The sequence below is a fragment of the Balaenoptera ricei genome, chromosome 17 (assembly GCF_028023285.1).
Source record: "Balaenoptera ricei isolate mBalRic1 chromosome 17, mBalRic1.hap2, whole genome shotgun sequence".
In the NCBI taxonomy this organism is placed as follows: Eukaryota; Metazoa; Chordata; class Mammalia; order Artiodactyla; family Balaenopteridae; genus Balaenoptera; species Balaenoptera ricei.
Window position 1 is genome coordinate 51686345 of NC_082655.1, and position 21060 is coordinate 51707404.

A 21060-nucleotide genomic window follows, 5' to 3' on the forward strand; every position below is an offset into this window, starting at 1 on the left:
CATATGGTGACAAGTCATCCAGATAGTACTGATGTTTGCTCGAAAGATGTCTTTGAAAATATCTGTTGTATTGAGCATTAAAATGTGCTTTTTTTAAATCAAAAATTACTTTTCACATCTGTTATACCATGGACAATCTAATGAAATCCATACTTGACAGCAGAAAAGCTACTGACTTTTGCTCATGAGGGTCAAAGAAAACAAATTATGAATGTAAAAATACAAAACACAGAATCTAAATTGTCATCTATTTTTATAAAATTGTCAAAATATATGAATCCAAGGTCAAGTTTCTGTCTAGATTTTCAAATGTTTGAATTCAATATTAAGGTTGTAGCTAGTAGTGTGCTGGTAAAATGGCTTTCTGGAAAGGAAAAGAACAAAGCAGAACAAACATCACCATCATCACCATCACAGCAAAAAACAAGCCCTCATTTGTAGTAGTATTTGCCAATTTCCATGGTGTAAATATTCCCACCAAGCTAATTTGAAGTTAACAGTGGTTCAACAGCTTCTCACAAAATTCCTGAAATGTATGAATTAGCTCCTGTTAGTCAGTAAGAGCCAACTCCAGAACACCACTTGTATTCATGATAGGAATAACATATACTCTTTCTTATACTAGCTGCTATGAAGTCCAATTTGTTCTACTACATAAACATAGATGTCTCAGTTTACCTTTCATCTTGAGTAGCCATTTTTAATTGCTAGAGAATCTTCTATGTAGACAACATATACATTTGGGTAATATAGTTACCCAATTGTTCCTCCTCTCCATATTCTTCTAATAAATCTTTATTGTTTATTATGGGATATGGATACTGAAATGTTTGGAGGGAGTTTGAATTTGAAGAGGATTATTAAAAAAAATGGTACAAAATATAGAGACCAATTGACCTATATAATTTGTATTGCAGCTTAGCTTTTTTGAACTTGTGACATCACTAACCCCACAACATATCCTTAATAAGGCCAGTAAAATATCTTATTATTCTGCAATTAAAACCAGTAACTGTTTTTATTACATCAAGGCCATATTATTGTAGAGGTCAAATAAAAAAATGTTAATAAAACAAGACAATGATATTGTGAATAGTTAGCTATCAATTACAGTTTACAAGGACTTTATGAAGACCCTGATCCTCATTTATTTTATTTTTTGAGGGGCTAGCTCTTGGTGGTCCAATAAATTATCTGGACCTTGTTATTATTACTATTTTTTTATCAAATGGAGTATATTAGTTGCAGAACACATAACTCCAAAATTTAGCATCTCACTATAATAACTAACATTTATCAGCTCACATAGTTCATGTGGGTCACAAATTTGGGAGAGGCTTCCTATGATGGTTCCTGCTTGGGATCTTTCATGAAGTTGTAGTCAAGATGTCCTCCAGGGCTGCAGTCATTAAAGATCTGACTGGGATTGCAGGGTCTACTTCCAGTATGACTTTTCTATATCTAGGTGATTGGTGCTGGCAGTTGGCCATGTATATCCTTCTTGAACATGGGCCTCTTCAAAAGACTGCCTAACTGTCCTCACAATATCATAGCTTTCCTTCAGAGCAAGCAGTCCTAGAAGGAGTAAGGCAGAAGTAGCAGTGTTTTTTATGACCTATGCTCAGAATTCAAACACTGCAATTTCCATAGCATCCTAGTGGTTACACAGGTCAGCCTGTGAGAGGAGACTGCAGTAGAGTATGAGGATGAGAAGTTGAGAATCACTGGGGTCATCTTAGAGGCTAACTACCACATGGAGGTTTTTGTCTTGTTTTGTTTTTGTTTTAAATAAATGTTATTAGAAAAGTATCCTGACAATCTGGATGTTCAGTCAGTTGAGCCAATAGAATGATAGGCTAAAAGATTTCAGTGAATCTTAAATGGCACTATTCAAATTTCCTCTACTATATGAAATATAAAAATGATTATGAAATCCTTTTATTTGCCTTGATGCTAGTTCTTCAATAATAAATGAGGATGGTGAATGATTGATGCAAAGGGTAGAAGCTGGAGTTCTAATTTCATTTGTGTAATAGTACAGCATAGAGTTTAACAACACAAACCCTGAAACTACCTGTATTCAAAACCCAGTGCGTCCACTCACTAGCTGAGTAGCCTTGGACAATTAAATAGCTGTCTGCTTCAGTTTCCTCGTCTGAAAAATCATGATAATAAGAGTAGTTCACAAGATAATTTTTAAGAATGAACTATTTGACATATGTCCAGTGTTTAAAAGAGTGCCTGCATATAACTAAGGCTCTATGAATTTTGGCTCATTGATTTGCTAGTGTTAGAATCTATAACAAAATTTGGCTATTTTTTGGAGGAGGGGGACATACTGTATGACAGGAACTTTCTTATCTTAACTCCTCATGGCAAACCTACAACATGGGTTATCATTGTTTTCACTTTATGCTAGAAGAACCAAGATGAATCAAGGTGAGGTAACTAGCTTAAATAGAACAGTAAGTAGAAAGAAGTATTAGACCCAAGATTTATTTGGTGGTCGGCATGCTTAAGGGGATTTCTGAGGTTTAACACTAGAGGTATTTAAAATTTTCAATAGTTTTACACGTTAGAACTTCAATTTTGTTAACTGCCCCATCTTGTTGGCTAACTAGAATTACTTAGGACATACCAAATTTTTGATTTGGCTTAATATTATGCTATCTACTCTCTGGCCAAAATCTGCTTTTCCAGTGCAATTTCAGTCTTGTAAAGTCAAGTAACCAAATGCCTACTTCAACGATGTTTTCCTTGTAACCTTGAATTTGTGTATTATCATTGACAGTGATTACATAGGGTAACAACTTATCTAAAAGCAAAATGACATTATTATTAAGAATGATATATGTCATTTACATTCATTTTTAATGTCTGAATACTCACTTTCAAATATTGGTCAGCATTCTGAATGTAATATGGAGTAAAATCTTTTGTGTGTGTGCTTTTCATGGTTAAATTCAATCAGTCATATAAAATATAAATTATATTTAATATTGCAAGATTGTTAAAATTTTTAACTTTATATATAGAAAGTTATGAAGAAACTTCAAAATGAAGAGGGGAAAATATTCACAGTTAATATAATTATCATGAGGGTCTATTAGCTCAATAATTGTATGAAAAACATTTTTGAACCAGCACATGTTTATAAATATTAAATAATAATTTGAGATAAAGTAATAGAAAAGTTATAATTTTAATATTTATATATTAACATATATTAATATATTAATATTTAATATTTATAGTATTGTTTGTTTATAAGTTATGTGTCTACTAAACCTTAAAGAATAACTGTCATTCATAATATTGAACAAAATAAATTTAAGCACAGTCTTTGATTTTTAGTTATTTAATTTCATTTAGGATATAAGTCTTTCCAGTAAAAAGTCCTGTTTGATAATTCTTCACTTCTTGTGAAGATGAATTAAAAACCATATAAAATATTACACAAAGAAGAAAAAATCCAAAATTATATGGACTATACCTACAATAAGTTATCTTTAATTTGGGTAGAATGATGTGTATAAAATGTAAAGAAAATAAAAAAAATATTAGAGAAAGAAATGTCCCCCTCAAAACATATTTGTTCTTATGAAACAAACAATTAAAATATAGACTTTAAAGGGAGCTTTAAGAGGAAAATTTCTTAGAGATCTGAAACTGTAAACATTACAAATCTAAACAAAATCTAGTTGAAATAGTTACTACTGACTGCCAACTCTTTTCAGTATTTAAAAGTGAAGAATTTCTCAGATTTGCCAGACTGATTTTGTCCACTTATTCTGTCAGTTTAACTCTATGACAGCCAGTGGGCTGCATTTGATATGGTGGTTATTTACAAGACAATAAAAAGCATATTATTTTGAAATGGAGTAATTATAACAATATCCATTCAACATTTCAGTGAGAGTTCAGTCTCATCTTTGTGTGAAGACAAGGAAGCTTGCTCTCTTCACATTGGAAAATAGGCAGGGAGATTCAAGAGTGTACTTGTAATTGTGACAAGAGTGTCTGGTTGAGAAGACTACTGAAATATGTACTTTAGGGATAGATTATGAAACCATGAGAAATGGAGATGGACCTTACTTATAGATGTACTTCATTCTTCAGCCAGCATCTACTTGTTTTCTGTGCTTCCTAAAATTTGTAACTCAAATTATAGGGATTTCAACAGTTTCCTGAGGAGATCATTTTATGTGCCAGTACATACATCTTTTTTTCTAATATTCAAGAATAAATCCTCTTAAAATTTTTTTTTTTATCCAAGCAATAATAAGTACTATTCAGGATTTAATGAGCCTGGTTTTCTTCCCTGTGGGGTGGAAAAGCTCGCCTGAATAAACACTCTCTGGAGCTGCTGGGATTTATGCAGGGGAGGGAGTGGGGAGAGGAAGAAGCACAGCTTCTTTCCTGTGTTCAAGCACCACAGGATCCTGCTCAGCCCCAGGAAGTAACTGTGCTTTATGCCTGAAGGGGCAGTGGGAGTTGGGGAAAAAGAAAAAAAAAAAAGGGAAAAAAGAGCATGCACTATTTTCAGCAAACAGAGCAATGATTTGACCAAGTGATAGGAATCTAGAAAAAAATCTGATGAAAAAATTCTGCATAAATATAATATTTTTATTAATAAGAAAGGTTTCAATGTCAAAGGAATATGGTCTCAAGAATCAGACAATGTTACTCTAAATACAGCTTTACTGCTTAGTCATTAAATGAAAAATTACCTAATTTCTAAGCCTTAATGTTATTAAAAATTCAAATAATCCTCCTGGAAGGTTGTTTTGAAAGTGAAAAATAAGTGATTCCCAATGAATTTTTTCTGCCCTTCAATCTTTCTCCTCACTTAATTCTTTAGTGAACTACAAAAAAAGAAAAATAAAAACATAACATGCTTAAAGCATTTTTGGAATATTCTTATCTTGCATCTTATTTATTTACTTATTCACTCAGTTCAAAATTTATTTAATGTGCTTGGCCCTGGGGAAGGGTTGTTAATACAAAGACAAATAACTCTTTTACTCCAGAACATAGACACACAAATAAATACACAATTTTAGTAAACGTAGTAAGCTCCACTGTAGAGGATGTAGAATATGGAGATAGTTCTAAAAAACACAGAGGAAAGAAAAACTCCATGTGAGGAAGTCAGGGTTACTGTGGTAGGTATGAATCTTACTACACAAAGGCAAAGAAATGTCACACTTTAAATTAAGGTAAATGTTCTCAAGCCTTCCTCCCACTGCACTGAAGGAAAATCCTATCTCATTTGCTGTTAGGTAGCCTGTGCCTTCATTAGGCTTTACAGAAGACTTCAATAGGATCATTGGCTACATGAAAAAGATGAGAGGTATTATCCATCATTGTCCCAACCCATATAATACTTTATTTGGCAGTTAGATGCTTGTGGTAGGCTGAAAAATGGCCTCACAAAAGGTACCGACGTCTTAATCGCTGGAACCAGTGAGTGTTACCTTATATTGCAAAGGTGACTTGCAGATGTGATTAAGTGATTGATAGATCTTGAGATGGAGAGATTATCCTCTTTTATCCAGATGGGCCTTAATGGAATCACAAAGGTCCTTATAAGAGGGCAGAAAGAAAATCAAAGGAGGAAGTAGCAGATGTGATAATGGAAGCAAGATTTTGAGGTAATTTCAGGAAGAGGTCATGAGCCAAGAAATATGCAGGTAGTCTCCAGAAGCTAGAAAGGCAAGAAAATGGATTTTTCTTAGAGCCTCCAGAAAGAACCAGTCCTGCTAACACATTAGCTATAACTCAATGAAACTAATTTTTCTGATTTCTAACCTCTAGAATTGTAAGAGAATTTGTGTTATTTTAAGTTACTATGTTTATGGTTTTATGTTACAGCAGCAATAGGAAATGCATAGAGGTTTTAAGCCAAGCTTGTGTTCCAGGCCATTTTGCCAAGGTTGGGAACATAAAAGTTTGGGACCCTGATACACCTCACTCCAGAAAGTGGAGTGGAGATATCAACTGTTGAGTAACCAACCCATGTTTCTTTCTAAGATTAGATAAATTTTTCCTCCACGACTGCTACTAACAGTGGCCAGTTCTTTCTAGTATAATTCTCAATTGGGTCTTTAAGGAACAGATTATAAATAGGTGAATTGTGGGCTGCAATTCACCCACCCAAGCCTAGAGGTTTGGTTTTGATCAGTATGTAATTGAATTTTTATTTAAACTTCAGGAGATTGCCCATTAAAATGCATATTTCTACCTTCCTTTGAAAAATTGGAAAGTCTGGCAAATATGGCATTCCCACGTGAAAACCATTGTTTAGAGTGGTCTCCTTTAGTTAGGGTGTATGCTTGTCAGTTAGAAGTCTACAATGATACTCCTTCACTCTTTTAGTTACCTGCCAGGCTAATGTAGACATTTGAGTTTGTGATCAACACTTAATGCCATTACAATTCAAGAAAGAGAGAGTCTTCAGTGAACTGCTGCTTGGGACCTTGCAACCCAATCTCCCCTGAGGAGAGAAAACAAAAATGGTCTGGAGAGTTCAAGATGTGATGGGAAAAAAAATGCTGTGAACAAAATCAGCCATAAAAATAAACAATGAATTGTTTTGCAATAAAAGCTTCAAAGAAACAGTGACATTTGAACTTGGTCTTAAAGAATAAAAAAATTTTAAAAATGAGTTATTGACCAGATGGTAAATTATCATTGCCTGATCCAAACCCTGAGATGCCTTAGATGTAGGAGAAAAAAATGGACCTGAAGAACTTAAGTAAAGCCAGGCTAAACGTCCTGGGAGGTGCCAGAGGGCTCTATAATCTGGGGAGGACAGAAATAACAGTTCAATTGGTGAAAGGTTAGATGCAATGGTCAGAGGATGAGTTGGAGGACAGGCTGGGAATAGGATTTTGAGTTGTGTTTTTTGTTCTTATTATATTGTCTGGATAATTGGTGATTATTGATTGTCTCATCAGCAGTGTGGGACAGAATCTGTTAAGGGAGATTGAATTGAAGATACATTTAGTTTGGATTTAATGGAAGATATGCGTTTGGTTTGTGGTCATTTCTCTGTAAAGTTATTTCTAGCTATCCTGATAAAAGAATGGCTACACTAAAAAGCTAAGAATTGTTTCTGAGCTATCTGTAATATGTTGTAGAATACCCTGCTCTAGTCATAAATGTGCATTACTCCACATTCCTGGACTGATGGGAAAAATCCAAAAGGTTCAAGGAACTGTAGAAAACAATACTAATCCTTGAACTCGATTGTTTCTGTTTGTGTCTACATGTACAGCCTGGTTAGAATTGTTGTTTTTTTTTTTTTTTTTAAGTCAATAGAAACCAAACAAAAAAAGAATTGGTGTTTATACTCACAGAGCTGCTTCCAACCCATGTGGTGAATTAGATATCAGCTTCATTTCCTATGGAGGGACCAGCCCAGAGTTAGACTGCAAGGTTAGTGAACATTGAGGAGATCAAATTTTCACTCCTACATTGCTGTCACCAGGTCCTATTGTCCAGGGCACGACATGTCAACCATATGCAGCGACCCTGCAGGGAACAGACAGACTGTTTTGTAAATTCGGTTCAAAGAAATTACTCTTTTACTGGATAAAGATTAACAAAGTCAAATAGAACATTCCATCAAGAAATGCAGAGCTTTTCACCAGTGTACGAAGAACAACACATTCTCATTGAGGAGGCCTTATTTTGCTCACATTGGATAGGGAAATTTGTCCCATATTACCACAAAGTTATAAATATGTTGTAGGAATAAATAGACATGAGCAACAGATCATGGTTTAAATGCATGTTGTGTATAAAATTATTTAAAAAATAAATACTGCAATAATTATTATCTCTGGTCATCATTGTGCCTTTTGGTGTCAGCATCTAAAACAAATAAAGGAGTTCAAATTATTCTTAGGGAGGTACTTCATTTCTTCTGAGGTTTATTTTAAGATATCTGTCTACATGAACAATACTCCATGACTGATTCATACTCCAAACCAAACTTCAAAAGCGTTTTTTTAAAAAGCATGAAAACAAACTCTTCAAGTTCCTTCTCTGTTCCCAGTGCACTTCAGATTTCTATTTGGAGAATGCATTAATTGTCCAGCAATGCTAATGGACAGTTAAGTAGAATGTGGAAATGGTTTTCAAGATCCTTCTTAGATCAGTTCCCTGTTTTAATATAGAACATGTTTGTGTGACTTTATATGTAGTTTAAAAAATAGATATGGCCATTAGTGTATTCAAGCAAAGGCAAAAATCTGTCTAAAGCATCAAGAAGCAAAGATAAACAGGAAATCTCTGAAAATATACTTGAATTTTCCTTTCTTTGTCTTTTCAAAAATGAAAATTATAAGGAAAATTTTATACATAAGTAAAACACAAAACTAATTTTTGTTTTGTTATTCCCACATCATTGTGTTCATGTTTTATAGAGGAACACAAGGTAAAGTTTTCCTTACAAGAAAGAAATCCATACTAGGCAATGTATTGTCTTCAAATATTGCACATTTGGACATTGGTATCTGGCTATTGTCCTACTGTATTCTTATTTAGATTGAGTCCTGTTCCCTAAGCTGAATGTGTGTGTGATGAGTCAAATGCTGTAATGATAATAACTGAGGAATGGAGTGAAAGAACAGATCCATCTCCAACTGGTCAGGCTGAGGGATGGTAAATGCCAACAGGATCTGACATGGAATCAATAAAGGGAAAACACATGTCTTGGTTGCAATGTTCAAAAGAATCTACCTTTCATACCCAGATTTTCAAACACTGGGATATTGTATGAGCACTCACTGTGGCCTCCTTATACATTAGCAAGATTTGACTTTTCTGAGAAACATTTATCAGATGTGATAGGAAGTCTACAGGGCCAAATTTCTAGCATTTAAAGAACCAATTTTCTCTGTAGATATGATTGTTTTAAGTGTGTGTGGTGGCATTCATACAAGGAAATTTCATATCTTGTGTGAGGCCAGAGGTCATCACTCAGTTCAGGCTATGGAGACAGACTGGAATGCTGTTGTGATGAGTTTCTGTCAGCTGTTTCTTTGCCTAAGATACTGAGTGTGTCTATACAGAATATTTAAGAAAGTTAAAAGTAATTAGAAGACATGACATTTAGCTTTGAGGATAATTGCACTTAATGGAGGAGACCAAGTGTTTTTTGCCATTTACTTTTGCTCAGATTCAGCCTCCAGTGCCCTTTCTCCCATTCTCCATGAGTCAGGCAATTGCCCACGCTTCAGTGTTCAATTCAGATGTCACCTCCTCATGATGGCTTCTCTGTTCTTTCAGTGAAGAATTCAGCTAGAATCCATGTCTCCTTCCTTTACCCTCCTACAGTGTAGTGCACACCTCTAATTGCGATCTTCATTCTACTTTGTATATCTCATTACATACTAGGAGATCCCTGAGGGCAGGAAACACATCTTATGTAGCATTGCTGAATGTTCTAAATGCTGAAAGGGTTGGTGAGTGATGCTGGGGGAAAATAATCTTAGAATTAATTTCTGATTTTGCTTCTTGCCTATTCCATGGAAGTGGAACCAAAATGAATGAGAACATTATAAGGATTTTTAATCTTTGCTCATTATATAGAGGTTTTCCTGAGGACTCCAAGCTCTCTCACTTTCTCCAAGAATCCTTCCATGACACATATGATTGCCTGGGGCATGCAGACATGAGTTTGTATCCTATATCTGAGCTTTCTTAAACTAGAGAAAAGGAGCCTGTACCAAACATCCTCTCATTCTGATACTATGCCCAAATCCAGATAGCAGCTGAGGAATGAATCACTGCCTGGAGCTTGAAGATGTGAGATTGCAAGGCAATTGCAAAATACATTCTGGGTTTCCCAACAGCTGTAATCCAGAGCCCTTCCTCTCTTCTAGCTGTTCTACTTTATATCGAGCTGAAAAAGTCACTGACAATTTCTGTCCAGTCTCAAATCTTCACAATTTTTCCTTGGCAGCTTCCAGTGATGGCGAATGTATACATCTGTATAAATAAGAGCATTATCTGTGCTTTAAAAATTGTCCATAAATGTATGTTAACATCGCTGAGCAGTGGCTGTCTATGTTTGCAAATAGAAACACACACACACACACACACACACACACACACACACATTTTTAAAGGAGGTTAGGGATACTCTTAGAGAAATAAAGGTTATAATGGGAAAGAATGGAAATGGTGGAGAGCTGACCTTATTGGATAAATGGATGAGTGATGAATTCAAATTTATGGAGGAAGGAAGTCTTGATTACAGTTTTAAAGAAGGAATTAAATAAGGAAAATGTGCCAGAGAGCAATCCATTGATAAAGGTGTGTTGATTCATTAAATGTCTGTGATCTGGTATCATATTAAATACCAACTTTCTAAAAGGCTAATGTTGAGATCAGTACTTGTACAAATCTGCTGGTTTGCTGTAGCTTGGTGAAGCAAGGATCCCTAAAATGTGAACCTTGATTTTGTCAAATAAAAGGAGGAAAGACACTGATGATAACCAAGGAAAACCAAGAAAAGAGAGGAATTCTTTTCTTCTTTCTTCTTTCTCTTCATTGCATGTCACAATTACTTTTTCTGCCCCAAACTGTGAGAGTATGCAGAGAGCATCTTTCTTTGCAGATGTTCTCAGAGAAAACTGCTGCTGAAGCTAATCTTTGACACACCCTATTAAATGGGCTTAGCAGGGCTCTCATGAATACATGATAAGAAGGTTTAATTCCTGTATTTTGCCAGGGAAGATCCAGAAACCATTTCCTCTTGTGACCAAAGGGATTTCTGGCTTTCTTGACTGAGAATTGAAGAGATTTTAAATTATGCAGGGGCTTTGGTGGGGCAGAATAGTTTTCTTGTCACTGGACTGTTTTTTGTATGATTAAATTAGCATTACTTTGGAGTTTGAAAAGCAAAGGCCAATTGCCAAATAAAACAAACTATATGTGTCCTGATGTTAATGGTTGACTGGAAAATGTCTTTATCTTTCTCAGTGACTGGTCATTTTTTCCTTTTAACTGTATAGAAATATAATTCTGTTGGATTGCCCATAAGGAATGATGAATTTCAAGTTTAAGAAAAAACTACCTATATAATATACTATGCTTCACTGACAAAGGAATCTGTTTTGTTTTACAAATAAGAGAGCTGGGAGAGAAAAAGCCATAAGAAGTAGGACAAAAAAGTTTAATATTAACTGGTGGTGGTCAGCATTAGATGTAACATATTTTCTCAGAAATAAATGATCCAAATGATTTGTTTTTTTTCCATTAAATGTGACAAGAAATGTTTGAACAGTTGCTAGGAAAAATTCTTTATTAAAGGCACTTTGGAACATTCTGTTAAAACTTCACTTCAACCACAGCTTTCTCACTCTTTTCCCAGCCAGTTTCAAAGTCTCCCTCTGTTGTTTCAGTTTAATGCTTTTTTTTTTTCTTTTTTCTTTTCTTTTTCCTTTTTGGTCTGTGCTGATAAAAAAGGCACCTCATGCTTTAACCCACTCTTAGGTCAGCCCATCATTCACCGTCCTGCCAGAGGGGCCCTTAAGTGTAGATACAAGCAGGCCACTCCTTTGTCTAAGATTTTTTTTTTTTTTTTGAGTCACATACAAAACCCTACCTGATTGAATCAGTCAAATTTGTCAAATTCTGCTATTCTCTGTCTCACACATTTTGTTCAATCAACATGTTTATTCAAAAAATAATGATAGAGCACCTACTAAGTGTACCATATCACTCTGGACCATGTGGCTGAACCGTCCCAGTTTCTGCTCCCGTTCAACCCCCATTCTAGTGCCCTTTGTTCTCTAAGCTCCTCCTGTTCCTTGAATCCATATCTTCGATTATGGTAACTTCTTTGCCTTTCTCACCTTCATTTGGACAAATTCTTCTCATTTTTTAAAGATCCAACTTAAACAACACATTTTCCAAAAAGCCTTTGGTGGTGATCCTGAACTCTGTCAATTTAACTAGCTAGACTATGGTTCCTAGAATTCCCTTCCCTGTACTGTTCCCAGTTAAGGTTGAGGACAGAGAAGTTTGCATGAGAATTGGAAGGTGGAAGTGGAGAAGCAGCCTTTTTTAGGCTCTGAAGTCAGTGTGGTGCTAGGCTCCATGATAACTCCATACCTGCCATTGATTTGCAGGTTCACCTGCTGGTATGGGTGGCACCTGGGTCTACAGTTTTACCAGCTCCCACCAACCTTCCTCCTTCAGCTTCTCTAAGTCCTGGCATGTGCATTACTGTGGTGAAAGTTGCTAGCTTCCTCTGCATATCCCCTGTATCACTGAAATTAGAAATGGTTCCAACTTCTCCTCATGGGGTCCAGTATGTTCTCATGAATTCTACTTTTTTCCGTGGGTTCCAATTAGTCATTGCTCTCCCCATCTGATGTCCATCTTTCTTTCCTGGATTGTGACTTAGCTGACCTACTGTAGCTAAGTCAGTAGGTCAGACCTGATACTAAGAACAGAGGTAAAAGTCTTGTATAGACTTCAACCAACAACCAGAATTGTGTAAAGTTTAATTCCTGTACTGGATGTCTGATTCAATGCCACTCACAGTGATTCTGGTAGAAACCAGACTGATACAGAAGTTGTTATCAGAAATGGGGTGTCACTGTAACAAAACACTAAAATATATGGCATTAGCTTTCAGACTAGGCAGTGGGAGGACCTGTAAGGGCACTGAGGATATGGTTAGCAGAAGCCTGATGGATATCCAGGAGACTGTTGGTGAGGCTTAAAGGCAAGTAGAAAAATGTTACTGGAAATTGGAGCAACGGAGAACTTTGTTATAAACTGAGAGGAAATTTAGTGAAACTGTTACCTACTATAATGTAGAAAATAGTAAATATACCTAAGGAACTGGTGGAGATGACTAAGGAAATTTTTCTTCAGAGTGTTTAAAGTGTCAACTAGTTTCTTTTAGCTGCAGATCTTAAACTACAGGTAAAGAAAGGTGAGCTAAGGAAGGAAATATTCAGTTTTTAAACAGAAATTAGAAAATATGTAAGGATCCAAGACTTGCTGAATTTGATAATAAAATTACTTCAAATCCTCCCTCTCCCAAGCAAAATATACTCCACTAGAAAAAAGGCCTAAGGGCCAAGATGAAATCCAGGATGCCATCTGGAAATGTGGCCTCTGGGAAAGTCATGGATGAGGTCAAGGGTGTGATTGTAAATCTTTTGTTGTGACTTAAGAAAGATTTATATTGGTGACTCATAGACCCTTTGAGATAGAAAAAAAACACATTTTAAGGGTCTTAAAGACAACCCTGCATATCCTCTCCACTGAGTAATAAGGTTTCTAAGAATCTTAAAGCATTGTCCCTCAGCAACCTCATAAGGACCCAAAGTAGAGAAAGACTTATTTTAAAAACATTTGCAGGTGTGACTTTTGCTTAATGGAATGTAATATAACTTCATATATTAAAGAAACAAAACAAAACAGGATTTTAAAGGAATTCTATTATCTTGGACTAAAAGGTACAGAGGCAGTACAAAATGAAATGAGACTTTTGGAACCCCAAATTTCTGCAGGTAAGAGTTAAACTGAAAAAACTACTTATCTCAGAAAATAACCAGACTTTGTAAACTGCTCAAACAAGAGATACATTTATGGAAAAGGAAGAATGATTCAGAAAGTAGAAATAGAAGACCAGAGGCCAGAGCCAAGAGCTATGGAATACAACTCCCACAGTTTTTCTGAGCCCAAAATAAAGAATTAAGAACATGGACTCTGTTGGATGTCAGAATTGCTATAGACCAGTAACTGTTTTTTCTCTTCCTTTCCCCACTTTTAAAATGGGAGAAGGGCTCATTGGTGTCTCATGGGTGTGTGAACTGTGCATTTGCTAAGGGCCCTATTGGTTAGGAGGATCCTAGGCTTAGTTTAATTCTCTTTTGTCACCTTCTTGAAATTCTTAGTAATATTTGAATAAGGGGCCTTACATTTAATTTTGCACTGAAACTGATAAGTTGCGCCGCTGGTCACATATTGGAATGTTTATTGCAGGGCTCTTCAACTGTTGTATATTTTGTGGATGGGGTGGGGGGAGAGAATAGGGGTGAGAGATAACTTGTCTCTTATACCACTAGTCTTCATACTGAAAGGAACCTATATCCAAAGAGTTTCACCGATGCCTAGACCTGATGATGAAGTTCTGGACCTTGAGCCTGAGCTGCAGGTTGTTAATGGGATGAGACTTTTAGGGGGCTTAAGAAGGGAACAGTATACTTTATACATTGCCAAAGGACAGACTGTGGCAGTTTTAAAAGATTCTGACATTTTTCTTATTTAAAGATGGAGTATGTGTCCTTCTCATTGAATCCATGTGGGTTTGTGATTGTTTCAACCAACAGAGAGTGTTGCAAGTAACAGCATGTGACTTCTGAGGTGAGATCATACAAATCCAAGCAGCTTCCTCCTGGTTCTCTTGGGATGCTAGCTACTGAGACCTCCTTAGAACACAGAAGCCATTCTGTGGGAACTCCAGGCCAAGTATAGGTGCTGCAGTCAATAGTCACAACTGAGCTCAGCCTTCAATCCCATCCTTGGTGTATATGCAAGGGAAGAACACTCAGTGATTCTAATCCTCAATAGTTCAAGTCTTCCTAGACCATGCACAAGAGATCATGGAAGAAAATTAAGCCATCTCACTACACTGTCCAAATCTCTGACCTGCAGAATCCATCAGTATAATTCAATGGTAGTTATTTAATTTAATGCCACTAAGCTGGATGTGGTTTGTTACACAAAAATATTAACTGGAATACCTTCTTTCTTATACCCACTCAGCTTTGGTTAGATAATATCCTTCTAAGTCTTCATATTTAACTTTGCAACCCATTCTTTATGCTTACTTTACTGCATTGCAATTTATATGCTCATATTTGTCTTCTTAACTATTAGTGGAGAGTAGTGTCTTATTCATCTATGAAATCCAGTGCCCTGCACATAATAGTTGCTTAAATACAGTTTGATGGAAAATTAAGCATAACTACAAATAGTTTCTTCCCAACTACTGGTCACTCCACTTAACAACTTCAAAGACTTGGCTCACATGTAACATTATTCTACTTTGAATTCTTGCCTCAACAGTAATTAAATATAAAATCTTTGAGTCAGGCAAGTGTATCTAAATATTAGACTCACACAATTCTGCTCTGAGTATTACTGCCTTAACAAAGCTTATCAATTCACCACATTCTTTCCTGATTTGCGACCTATTTCTTCTCAGACATAGGCTTAGAATTCCAAGTTTATGAGAGATGAGCAACAAAGCCAGGCTAATTCTGAGATCCAGTTCCCTCTTTGTCTGATAAGAGAGGTGATATGATGCAATACTCCCATCCATTCATCAGGATCCCCAAAAATACTTCCTGTGAGAGAAGATTCCTTAACATTCGTGGCATGGTGGTTAAGAGATTGGGCTTTGGAGTCAGAAAGACCATGGTCCCAATTCACTATCTGCCTCTTTAAGCAAAGTATCTGAAACATTCTAAGCCTCATTTCCTAACCTGTTAATGGAGATAATAATAATGTCTAACTCATAGGGTTGTGGTTATAAATAAAATGAAATAATGCACATAAGATGTCTAGCGCAGAGTAAATGTTTAATAAACATCAGCTATTATCCTCTCCAAACCAATAGGTACAGGCTTAGCATCAAATCTCTGCTATAGCCTCTCTACCCTCAGTTCTAAATGTTGGAGTACTGCTTATTCCCTAAGTCTCTGTTTGGCCTTTTCCTGGATCCCTCTTTTGTCCTGAGTTATTTTTCTTCTTTCTTATTTACTTTTTATTTCCTGGTAACCACACATCCACTGGCATCCCTTCCCAGGACTGTGACTTGGACTTGTGTTCATCATTCTTCCACCAAGGCATTGGAATCCTACTCTGAATCACAACTGTGAAGACGCAGCTGATACCTGGTGCTCAGCCACCCTAACGGTAACTGATTTGAAGTCTTTGAGTTTTGCGTATTTTATCTACTGCCCATACCCAGCTTCCTATCTACTGCTTGGTCTGATACTGGAGAATGCTACACACTTTTAAATCTGTCTCAATTGCCAGATTGAAACTTCTCAGTCAGAATTATCTTCCCCAATATGGCTGCGAGTCATCAACCATGTTCAGTTGCATCTTAAGATGATGCAATATATAGAATCTCTGAGTAGAGTCTTCAGAGACTTATATATCTCCTGTCTCAGGCCAGGAATGGTTCTAGAAAAAGTGAAGAGAATTGGACCTATAGAAAGGGGACAAATTCTCTCAGTGATGGGGTGGGCAAGGAAACAGAGAGGCTTTGCTGGAAAGCAATGAGCTGATTAAGATTGTGGGAGTGGGAAATGAAGAGGAAGAAGAATATTTGAGAGACTAAATACAAAAAGTCATGACAGAAGGGCATGAAGGAACTTGAGACAAAAAACATCCAAGGTCACTTGATAAGTGGTGATACCACTGTTAGAAAAGGAAGTTGGAAAAAAGGAAGTGATTTGACTAACAATTCATTGGGGTAGGTAAAATTTGAGGTCATGGAAGAAAAACCTAGTAGAGTTTTTTAGTAAGAAGCTCAAAATATATTATCAGAACTCATAGGATAACTCAGGGTAAGGTACAAGTTTTGGAATTCAATCGCACATCAGCAGAGTAGAAGCTGTGTGAATGAATGAGAAAAAAACGTAATATAAGGTGAGCATGCTGTTAGGCTACACACACCTGAGAGAGAAGCATGAGAAAATGAACCAATGAAAAAACTCAGGAGTCGTTGAGGATTGAAGGAGAACAGGGAGAGTGTATTAATAGGGATGTCTAGGGAAGTGGATTTCAAAAGAATGGATCACCAGTAGTAACAAATGTAGCAGAAAGGTCAAGGAGGATGAAGTAGAGCAGTAACTACTGAATTTTAAACAAGATCATTGGTATCAGCCAAGAGAGCAGTTTCAGAACACCTATGTGGATGAAATCCAGCCTTCATGTCATTAAGAAAGTGGTGAAAAATTCAACAGTAAAAATTATATTTCCAGCATCCTGAATCATTAATCTTAATGTATGCCTACAGTCACTGACTCTTGAAGTTGCTGGAAACCTTTGAAATATCATAGTTCAACATCTCAGAATAAAGTCTAGGGAGTTAGTACATTTAAAACCTCTGCACTTTAAATTCCAAGGACTTTTTGGGAACTCACTATCTCTGGAGAAAATTTATTCATTTTTTAAAAGGTCCTTCTTACTAAATTGATGACATATTAATTTGAGTCAATATATGATTTTCTTGATGTTGTTTTACCCACGTATGTACTCTAGGTATTTATGTAGCCATGGCTCTTTAGGTTCAGAAATTGACTTCTTCTTCTCCTTCTTCTTTTTCTTCTTCTTCTTCCTCTTCTACTCCTCCTCCTCCTCTTTCTCCTCTTCCTCCTCCTTCTCCTCCTCCTCCTCCTTCTTCTCCTTCTTCTTCTTCTTCTTCTTCTTCTTCTTCTTCTTCTTCTTCTTCTTCTTCTTCTTCTTCTTCTTCTTCTTCTTCTTCTTCTTCTTCTTCTTCTTCTTCTTCTTCTTCTTCTCCTCCTCCTTCTTCTTCTTCTTCTCCTCCTCCTCCTTCTTCTCCTTCTCCTCCTCCTCCTCCTCCTCTCCTTCTCCTTCTCCTTCCTCTTCCTCTTCAAAATCTCATGACAGTGGCTTTAGCAGTACTATTTTCAAAATACTATGGCTGATGAGCCTTGCAGTCACTAGCCTCCTACATTCATAGATATTTACAGGAGATTTTTTTCTACTCTACAAATAGAAAAACAAGCAAAACAGATGATGTAAAAGTTGCTGATGGAACCACAGCAGGCCAACTCATATCATATCTCATTTTCTCATAAGTATTTAATTTTAAAAGAGTAAGTCAAATTTATACAACCTTTGATCACATGTTGCTTTTGAACTATTTCATGATTGTATACATGTATTTTCCTTTGTGTCAGTCTTTTGGGAAAAAAAGGGATTTTGTTGTACAAATAGCAGAGGTGAATTTATTTCAGTTCTTATAACTGAAGTCTCAAATAGATTTAGACTTTTGATATGCTGTGTTTACTCTTTATTTACAGTCACATTGCCATCTATCTGGAGAAGAGTAAAGTAAAAGGAATAAAGTGTTACTTCCCTCCTCCAGGACTAACCTTCACACCTGTTTGCAAGATGAGATTTTAGTTGACTTGGGACAGTGCCTGACATTTTCAGAATTCAATTCCTTACTTGAATTCACTGGAAAGAGAAGAAATACTCATATGTCTGGTGACTCCACCAGAGTTGTTTGAAAGAGAGCATACATAAAAATCTTGACATATTTTTAGATATTTTAGATATATACCCTCATGAGAACACATGCAGAAACATCTCTAAACACGCAGATTATCTCTAAACATCTTCCAGCTATGGAAAGCTCTAAACAAAATATGAAGAAGGTGAAAACCCCTGACTCAGCCTCTCCTAAAGATCTTCTTTCTTGTTTTTTTGTTTTTTACACACACACACTGTATTTTATTTTTACAAGAGATAAATAAACTGACACCAAGCATTGTAAATGGATGACCACAACAAAAGCAACAATGATTACAATTTCCAAACACAAAACACACTCATACTATGTCATAATATTGATATTCAGTCCAGTAATCCTCCACTGTAACAGCTCCTTTACTTTGCAGTGAAAATTGATTTGTATATTTTTCGCCTCTGAGTCTTTGTGGGATTTTTTTTTTATTCAAACAGAAAGTCACAAAAATTATAATCATCCTCATCAGTTCACTCAGTCCCATGTAATTAAATTTTTTTCATCTTGATCTTTTGTTACCACTTTTATGAATTCATCAGTTTTCCATTAGAGTTCTGGAAATGCTTATTCATTCAGTTCAGCAGTATAGTCAGTTACCAGAAACCTGTACTTGTCAGAGTCTTTTCCATGAATTCCTGGAAGATGAAACCCTTTTATAGGAACATTTTAGCAAAAGCATCAGAGTACACCCAAAACTGTCTGTAAATGACAAAAGACTTAAAAATGACCACGGTTAATGAAAGTTCATAATAATGCAATTGACAAGGAAATTTAGTTATTTCGGAGATTTACATTTAAAAGTAATAACTAGAATTATGACTTATAACATTATACCAGAACATATGAGACTTTTAGAAATTTCATATAATGTCTGAAACATTTATATTAACATATTTCCATACAAATAACCCAAAGAAAGTTTAGTGTTAGTTGTTTTTGTTTGTTTGTTTGTTTGTTTATACTGCAGGTTCTTATTAGTCATCAATTTTACACACATTAGGGTATACATGTCAATCCCAATTGCCCAATTCAGCATGCCACCATCCCCACCCCACTGTGGTTTTCCCCCCTTGGTGTCCATACATTTGTTCTCTACATCTGTGTCTCAACTTCTGCCCTGCAAACCGGTTCATCTGTACCATTTTTCTAGGTTCCACATGCATGCGTTAATATACGATATTTGTTTTTCTCTTTCTGACTTACTTCACTCTGTATGACAGTCTCTAGATCCATCCACATCTCAACAAATGACTCAATTTTGTTCCTTTTTATGGCTGAGTAATATTCCATTGTATATATGTACCACAATTTCTTTATCCATTTGTCTGTCGATGGGCACTTAGGTTACTTCCATGATCTGGCTATTGTAAATAGTGCTGCAATGAATATTGGGGTGCATGTGTCTTTTTGAATTATGGTTTTCTCTGGGTATATGCCCAGTAGTGGGATTGTGGAGTCATATGGTAATTCTATTTTTAGTTTTTTAAGGAACCTCCATACTGTTCTCCATAGTGGCTGAATCAATTTACATTCCCACCAACAGTGCAAGAGGGTTCCCTTTTCTTCACACCCTCTCCAGCATTTGTTGTTTGTAGATTTTCTGTTGATGCCCATTCTAACTGGTGTGAGGTGATACCTCATTGTAGTTTTGATTTGCATTTCTCTAATAATTAGTGATGTTGAGCAGCTTTTCATGTGCTTCTTGGCCATCTGTATATCTTCTTTGGAGAATTGTCTATTTAGGTCTTCTGCCCATTTTTGGATTGAGTTGTTTGTTTCTTTAATATTGAGCTGCATGTGCTGTTTATATATTTTGCAGATTAATCCTTTGTCTGTTGATTCATTTGCAAATATTTTCTCCCATTCTGAGTGTTGTCTTTTTGACTTGTTTATGGTTTCCTTTGCTGTGCAAAATCTTTGAAGTTTCATTAGGTCCCATTTGTTTATTTTTGTTTTTATTTCCAATACTTTGGTGGTGGATCAAAAAATATCTTGCTGTGATTTATGTCAAAGAGTGTTCTTCCTATGTTTTCCTCTAAGAGTTTTATAGTGTCTGGTCTTACATTTAGGTCTCGAATCCATTTTGAGTTTATTTTTGTGTATGGTGTTAGGGAGTGTTCTAATTTCATTCTTTTACATGTAGCTGTCCAGTTTTCCCAGCACCACTTATTGAAGAGACTCTCTTTTCTCCATTGTATATCTTTGCCTCCTTTGCCATAGATTAGTTAACCAGAGGTGCGTGGGTTTAACTCTGGGCTTTCTATCTTGTTCCATTGATCTATGTTTCTGTTTTTGTGCCAGTACCATATGGTCTTGATTACTGTAGCTTTATGGTATAGTCGGAAGTCAGGGAGTCTGATTCCTCCAGCTCCGTTTTTTCCTTCAAGACTGCTTTGGCTATTAAGGGTCTTTTGTGTCTCCATACAAATTTTAAGATGATTTTTTCTAGTTCCATAAAAAATGCCATTGGTAATTTGATAGAGATTGCATTGAATCTGTAGATTGCTTTCAGTAGTACAGTCATCTTCACAATATTGATTCTTCCAATCCAAGAAGAATCAGTGTCTTATAGTTTTCTGCATACAGGTCTTTTGTCTCCCTAGGTAGGTTTATTCCTAGGTATTTTAATCTTTTTGTTGCAATGGTAAATGAGAGTGTTTCCATAATTTCTCTTTCATATTTTTCATCATTAGTGTATAGGAATGCAAGAGATTTCTGTGCATTAATTTTGTATC